Below are 8,211 nucleotides of genomic sequence, written 5' to 3'. Positions count from 1 at the left end.
TGACATCTTAATGATATTGTATCTTCCTATTCATGAACATAGAATATCTCTTCATTTATTTAGTTCTTTGATTTTGTTTATCAGAGTTTTGTAGTTTTCCTCAAATAGTCTTGTACATATTTTGTTAGATTTGTGCTTAAGTATTTCATTTTGGGGGTGCTAATTTAAATGATACTATGTTTTTAATTTCAACTTCCACTTGTTCATTCTTGGTTTGTAGGAAATTGATTGATTTTTATATATTAACCTTGTATCCCACACCTTCCTTCATTGTCTATCAAATATTTATGAATGTCTACAATGTGCTAATCCCTCTAGCACAGCCCCTCCTCCTGAAGCTCAGAGTTTAGTGAGCAAGGTAGAAAAATAAATATAAAAATTAAAAACATATGTTATTAGTCTAGTATCATTTAAGGGGTTTTACAATTAGCTACTCACTTTTGGTCTTCTGGGAAGGAGACTCAACAGGAGATGAAATATGTGTTTCTTGTGTTGTATCTTCCTGTATGTGCTCTTCAAGGATTGTTGATCTTCCCACACCTTCGAAATATTCTGTGTATATAAGTTTTTGAAATTACATACTTGAATTCATTTATTTTATTTTTTATTATTATTTTAAATAATCTTTTTTCTCACCCTGAAGGTCTTTTTCAAAAATAATTAATTATATTTTATTTTTGGCTGCTTTGGGTCTTTGTTGCTGTGCATGGGCTTTCTCTAGTTGTGGCGAGTGGGGGCTACTCTTCGTTGTGGTGCATGGGCTTCTCATTTCCGTGGCTTCTCTTGTTGTGGAGCATGGGCTATAGGCATGCGGGCTTCAGTAGTTGTAGCACGCAGACTCAGTAGTTGTGGCTCGCGGCTTCTAGAGCGCAGGCTCAGTAGTTGTGGCCCGCGGGCTTAGTTGCTCCACGGCATGTGGGATCTTCCCGGACCAGGGCTTGAACCTGTGTCCCCTGCAATGACAGGTGGATTCTCAACCATTGCGCCACCAGGGAAGCCCTATCCTAAGTTTTTAAAAGAACTTTCAAAACCAAACAAACTGAAAGAACTTCATGATGAGCTATTAATTTAAAGCTTTTTAATTAAAATAGAAAAGATATTTTAGAAGAGACTCATGAACACTTTTTCTGAAAACTAAACTTTTGTCACATTCTTTCCTTAAAAATAAATTTACCTGTTGAAGATAAACAAAAAACAACCCCCCCACCCCCCCAAAAACATATGTTTTTGTAAGGGACATATGAAAGAGGTCCTTTTAACTGGGCCTTGGTGGTCCAGGGTAGACTTTTTAGAGAGGTATGAAGTGAGTCTTAAGGGATGAACCTTACATGAAGTGAAAAAGCAAGAATATTGTAGATGAAGATGACAGAAGGGAGATAGATGAGAAGCAGGATGGGTTTTCAGGGATCTACATGTGACTGAGTAGCAACAGATAGGGCTGAAGAGATTAAGTGGGGTCATGCTACTGTGTCTCTTGTCAAGGACCTTGCTTTTTATTCTACAGAGATAATTTGTTTCAAGTAATTTTAGCAGCAGAAATTTTTTCCAAATGAAATCTGTGTGGCATGGCAATATAAAATTAGATTAAAAGGAAATTTAATTAGTATGCATTATTTTATAAATTAAAACAATGAAAATACTGACATTTGTTTGAATAAGAATTTGATATAGAGATTATGGATGACAGTTATGTCTTATGTTAGCCTTGGCATTGCAATTCTTTTATGTCTGAGTTTTGTTTGTTGTACAGTGGCAAGATAATTTTGATTCACAGAGATAAGTAGTTGCAAATTGTGACAGTTTAAAAATGTTATCTCAGAATCTCAGGATACTATTTTATAAAAACGATGGAAGAGAAGGTTTTGTTCTTAGATCTATGCAAAAATGAAATTTGTGTTCGAGTGACTATGAGGATGATGGCACCAACACCCGAAACTGAATATATACCAGAGGGTAATTTCCAGGAAAAATTCAGTTTTTGACATTTTGTGTTTAAGCTATGTTATTTCAGAAGATAGGAAGCTTCTAATAACCATGGACATAACTGGTTCCTTAGAAATCAAACACGAAATATATGCGTTTTAAAGTTGTGAAAACTCATTTTCCTCTGACATCTTGCGGCCTGCTTTTGATAAAATTTTAATGGTTCATTTAAGAAACTCTTCACTTCTGGAAATTCAGGCAGCTGCTCAGCTGGTGGTTCAGAATTCTGCTGCTTCATCATTTCAGATTTCTTGACTTGCCTACAGATGCATCTAGACCAATGTCATTTTATATTTAGCGAAGTTAGAATAGTTCACAGAGACTCTTGTGTCCTTTCTGAATGCTGCAAATATCTAAGCTGGGTCATGCCACTACTCTTCTCCCTCAGTCAAGTCAATTAAAATGTATGTATTTAATGAATGGCTTGTTACAGAGAAAAATGTCTTGATGTTTCTTGGCAGTATGGCAACATCACCATTCACTTATTAATTTACTTAGTTTAATCCAATAGAAATAGATGCTAGGTTCTTCCTTGATTTGGAAGGTAAGTGATTGTATTAATTTACTATGACTGCCATAACAAAGTACCACAGACTAAGTGGCTTAAATAGCAGACATTTATTTCTCATAGTTCTGGAGGTTGGAAGTCCAAGATCAAGGTGTCTTGGATCAAGGTGACTGTTTGCTTTCCTCTCAGGCCCTCTCCTTGGCTTGCAGATGTCTGCCCTTTTGCTGCCTCTAATTATGGTCTTATTTCTGTGTGAACCTCCTTGGTGTCTGTGTGTGTCCAAATTTCCTCTTCTCATAAAGACATTAGTCAGATTGGATTAGGGCCCTCCTTAATGCCCTCATTTTAACTTAATCATTCCTTTAAATACCGTATTTCCAAATATAGTCACATTCTGAGACACTGGGGGTTAGGACTTCAATATACAAATTTTGGGGGGCACAGTTCAGCCCATGTTATGATTAAATATTTTTCCTTGGGTATTATAAAAAAGACAATAGATTTAAGTTTTCTCCATAGCTTCACGGCTTCTTCATTTGTGTTTGTATTTTTTTTTTCATTTAAGATAGGAAATACTTTATTCAAACCCATCAGAGAAATGGATAGCTTGAGTCTGTAACAAAGTGTCCATTTTTAAAGCATTGGTCAGTAATTGTATATGACTACATACACATTAATTGATCAGACCACAACTTTTCAATGATTAAAACAGAATAAACTTCCCTGTAAAAGCAGTGCCTTTGTGACATTTTCACTTTAGTATTTTTCTCCTTCTTCTTCTCCCTCTCCTTCAACAGAATCCACATCAACCTCCACATAATCCTTCTCAAGGGCAGCCATGTCCTCACAGGCCTCAGAAAACTTTCCTTCCTCTATGCCCTCATCCATATACCAGGGAAAGGCACACTTGGTATACGTCAGGTCAAACTTGTGGTCCAGGTGAGCCCAGGCCTCAACGATGGCTGTGGTGTTGCTCAGCATGCACACAGCCCACTGTACTTTGGCCAGGTCTCCACCAGGTATCACAGTAGGAGGCTGGTAATTAATGTCAACTTTGAAGCCAGTGGGGTACCAGTCCACAAACTGGATGGCGCGCTTGGTCTTGATGGTGGCAGTGGTAGCACTGACATCTTTGGGAACCATGTTGCCATGGTACAACAGGCAGCAAGCCATGTATTTACCATGGTGAAGGTTGCATTTCACAGCCTGGTTGGCTGGCTCAAAGCAAGCGTTAGAGATCTCTGCTACCAGCAGAGGTGATAGGGGCATATGTAGCCAGAGGGAAGTGGATGTGGGGGTAGGGCACCAGATTGGTCTGAAATTCTGTCAGATCAACATTCAGGGCTCCATCAAACCTCAGGGAAGCAGTGATGGAAGACACAACTTGATCTATCAACCTATTCAGGTTAGTATGTTGGGTGCTCAATATCAAGGTTTCTAAGACAGATGTCATAGATGTCCTCATTGTCTACCATGAAGGCACAATTAGAGTACGCCAGGGAGGTGTGGGCAGTGAGGTTGGAGTTGTAGGGCTGAAGTACAGCTATGGAAACCTGGGGGGCTGGGTAAATGAAAAACTCCAGCTTGGACTTCTTGCCATAATCAACAGAGGGACCTTCCATCAGCAGGGAGGTGAACCTAGAACCAGTTCCCCCACCAAAGCTGTGGAAAACCAAGAAGCCCTGAAGACCTGTGCATTGGTCATCCAGTTTCCAAATTCGGTCCAAGTCGAGGTCAGTGACCTCCTTGCCAATGGTGTAGTGATGTCGGGCATAGTAATTGGCAGCATCTTTCTTGTCTCTGATGAGCTGCTCAGGGTGGAGGAGCTGGGGGTAGGTGCCAGTGAGAACTTCATCAATGGCTGTGGGTTCCAGGTCTACAAACACGGCCCTGAGCACATGCTTGCCAGCAGTTTTCTCACTGAAGAAGGTGTTGAAGGAGTCATCTCCTCCCCCAGTGGTCTTGTCACTTGGCATCAGGCCATTGGGCTGGATGCCATGTTCCAGGCAGTAGAGCTCCCAGCCGGCATTGCCGATCTGGACACCACCCTGGCCAGCATCAATGGAAATGCACTGGCATATAGTTGCTGTTTTGTGGCTGCTGAGCGGATGGCAGAGAGGAGGAGGCAAGGTTGTCGCTTCTTCCAGAGCAACTCTTAGGTGGTCGTTGTAAGAGAACCTGCCTTATTTGTATTCTTGATGGGACTCAGAACCACTCCTCCCCTTTTGCATGGGAAAAAGGGAGGTAAATCTTCTCTTCTGGAAAGTGTCATAGGTAATGCAATATTTCTCAGTCTTTTTACTGTCCCATCACATAGACACATAGGAGGGATGTCACATAGCCACAACAAATGAGTGGCTTACTAAGAGCTTGAGTTGTAGAATCCCTATTTAAAAGCTGTGTGACTTTGTCCAAAGTCTTAAACTTCATAAGGATACTGTCTAAGCTACTTTAACAGAGATCTCTATAATACCTGACTTAAGAAGAGAGAAGTTTATTTTTCTCTCCTGTATCAGATCACTGAAGTATCACAGAGTGGGATGGGCAGATCAGTCTATCCTTAAAAGACAGCTTCTATCTCTGGGTCCATAATGGCTGTTCTACCTCTTGCCATCGTATCTGCATCTCAGCCATCAGAAGCAGGGAAAGGAGAAAGAAAAACACATCTGTATTTCTTTTAGTGTCAAGGCTTGGCATATAAGTTCTCATATAGCCCATTGCCAACAAGTCATATAGACGTATTTAGTTGCAAAGATGGTGGAGAAACGTAACCTATAACTAATTGGCCATGGGTGCAGCTAAAACATGGGGTTTTATTAATAAAGGAATAGAAGAATAATGAATATTGTTTTGTGTCTTGGGTTCCTGCAAAAGCAGAGCCTAAGCAAGGACTTGGATGTAGCTAGTTCAACTGCATTTATCTAAGACGATGATATTGATCCCAGGAAACAGAGTGAGGGAGTGGGCAGAGTAGGACAAGGAAAAAAGCCAATAAAGGGTATGCTACCCAGATGGAAATCACTGTGGGAAACTGAGGCCCATTTGCTCTGGGGATCATCTGTAGAACCACACAGAATGTGCCTCAGAATTGTTTCAGTGAAGGTTGAGGAGGCTGGGGCATTTATCCACTGACTTCCAACCCTCATCATTTATTAACTCCCCTGCACTTCAGTCTATAGCCCTGCTCAGACTGTGTAAGTTTCCATGGTGTTGAAGGATACACCAAAGAACTCCACAGCACCCACTGGAGCTGGAGCATTGCAATATTCATGCAGCTGTTCACACTACTGGCACTAATGTCAAATGGGCCAAAGCAATTTGGCCCAGGGCGTCTTAGGTGTCTGCTCCTGGGTAGAACTAAACCTCTTGGCCTTTGTCCTAAATATGTCAGTGACAGGTGGCTGTAAAAGGGGAGAGAAACAAGGCTCTCTCAGGTTACTCAACGAGGAAAAAACCTGGTTTGGTCTCTTAGAGGTAAGGAAATGACAGCAAAAAGACCTAGATGGCTGGGGAGGAGATTTTGTGCTGGGAAATTGTGGGAGCTAAGGTGCTGGTATGAGTCATTTGGTGCCAGTCCTGGAGGACCTTGAGTACCATCCTGGGAAGTTTAAACTAGATATAGTATAGAAGTGTATAGTTCTGGATTTCTAAAAATAAATACTTCTGTACGTATAGGGTGGTTGGGAGAGCCTAGAGGTAGAAGACCAGTTTTGAGATGATTATAGTGATCTAAGCATGAGATGATGAAAGCTGAGACTAAGGTGAGGCTAGTATGGAGAACCAGGAAGAAAGGTGTCAAAAAGGTAGAGAAGGATATGAAGGGAAAGGAAAGCAGGGGTCAAAGAAGGTAAAAGTAAGAAAGTGGAATGACAAAGGAGAAAAAAGGAATGGAGATGTGTGAGGGACAGTGACTACATTGTTTCCATGAAGCTTGCTTTAAAATGTGAAGAATTAAAATGTAAAAAATTCAAGTAATATGAACTTTTCTAACAGAAAATATCCCTGGATAATCATAGGAAAAAGGAAGAGTATGGTAGCAATCGAGATCATCATGAAGTTGATGACAGATGTCAGGAAGGTACCAAAGTCAAATTTTGACATTTTGTACCAGATAGGCTTTAGAGTTGGGTATTAACCCTTCAATTTGTTCTCAAGTCTCCTTACTTGGTCCAAATCATTCTAGTTCAGAATAAGTATAGGACTTAAATATGGAAGATTATAAGTTAGCATTTTGATCTAAATTATCCAAATCTAATTCCTTCCTGAAAATACACTCTACACAATATATTTATGCTAGTATTTGGTTTTAAAAGCACCCAAAGGGGGAAAGGTTATCATTATTAAATGACAAAAAACCTCTTGTTTCTTACTAAGGAAAATAAAAGTCATTACATTTTGAAATACTGAAACAACACATTTTAGGCTAAACTACATATGACCAATTGCTCCTTTTAACCATTTTAAGAAAAAACCTTTAAAAAAATACTTTCAAAGTTACAGATGACTTGCAAGAAAATTACAAAAAATTCTTAAATATCTTTTATCCAGATTCACAGATTAGCTGTTTGCCACATTTACTTATCACTGCCTCTATTTATAATATATATTATTATTAATTTTCCCCTGAACCATGTAAGAGTTAGTTACAGATATCATGTCCTTTTATTTCTAAATACTTCAGTGTGTATTTCTTAATAAGGACATTCCTTCACGTAACCACAGTCCAACAATCATATTCAGGAAGTTTAGTGCTATCACTTAATATACTTTCAATATTCAGATTCTGCCAGTTGTTCAATAATGTTCTTTAGAGCATCCTCCCTTGCCTCCAATATCCAATTTAGGGTCACCCATTGCATTTAGTTGTCATATTTCTTTTAGTCTCTGTGTTACTTATCTATTGCTGCATAAGAATTACTCCAAAATTTAAGCTAAAAATAATAAATATTAATTGTATATTAATCTTATATCCTGCAACTTTACTGAATTCACTTATTCTAATAGTTTTTTGGTGGAGAGTTTAGGATTTTCTATATATAGTATCATGTCATCTGCAAATAGGGACAGTTTTACTTCTTCCCTTCCTATTTGGATGCTTTTATTTCTTTTTCTTGTCTGATTGCTGTGGCTAGGACTTTCAATACTATGTTAAATGGAAGTGTCAAGTGTGGGTATCCTTGTCTTGCTCTTGGTTTTAGAGGAAAAGCTTTCAGCTTTTCACCATTGAGTATGATGTTAGCTGTAGGTTTGTCATATATGACCTTTATTATGTTGAGGTACGTTCCCTCTATACCAACTCTGATGAGAGTTTATGTCATAAATGGATGTTGAATTTTGTCAAATGCCTTTTCTGCATCTAATGAGATGATCATGTGATTTTTATCTATCCTTTTGTTAATATGGTGTATCCCATTGATTGATTTGCAGATATTGCATCCCTAGAATAAATCCCACTTGATCAAGGAGTATGATTCTTTTTATATATTGTTGAATTCAGTCTGCTAATATTTTGTTGATTATTTTTGCATCTATATTCATCAGAGATATTGGCCTGTGATTTTCTTTTTAATAGTGGCTTTGTCTGGTTTTTGTATCAGGGTAATATGACCTCGAAGAATGAATTTGGGAGTGTTACCTCCTCTTCAATTTTTGGAATAGTTTGAGAAGGATAGGCATTAGCTCTTCTTTATATGTTTGGTAGAATGCCCCTGTGAAACTGT

The 8,211-nt window shown here is 38.8% G+C and overlaps 1 pseudogene; it reads right to left on the bottom strand.

Moving 5' to 3' along the window:
* Window positions 1-3,247: 3,247 nt before the first annotated feature.
* On the bottom strand, window positions 3,248-5,105 carry LOC101287773 (tubulin alpha-1B chain-like; annotated as a pseudogene).
* Between the last annotated feature and the right edge of the window lie 3,106 nt (window positions 5,106-8,211).

The sequence above is a fragment of the Orcinus orca genome, chromosome 5, assembly GCF_937001465.1.
Source record: "Orcinus orca chromosome 5, mOrcOrc1.1, whole genome shotgun sequence".
Classification (NCBI taxonomy): Eukaryota; Metazoa; Chordata; class Mammalia; order Artiodactyla; family Delphinidae; genus Orcinus; species Orcinus orca.
This window is presented reverse-complemented; position numbering and strand designations above follow the sequence as displayed.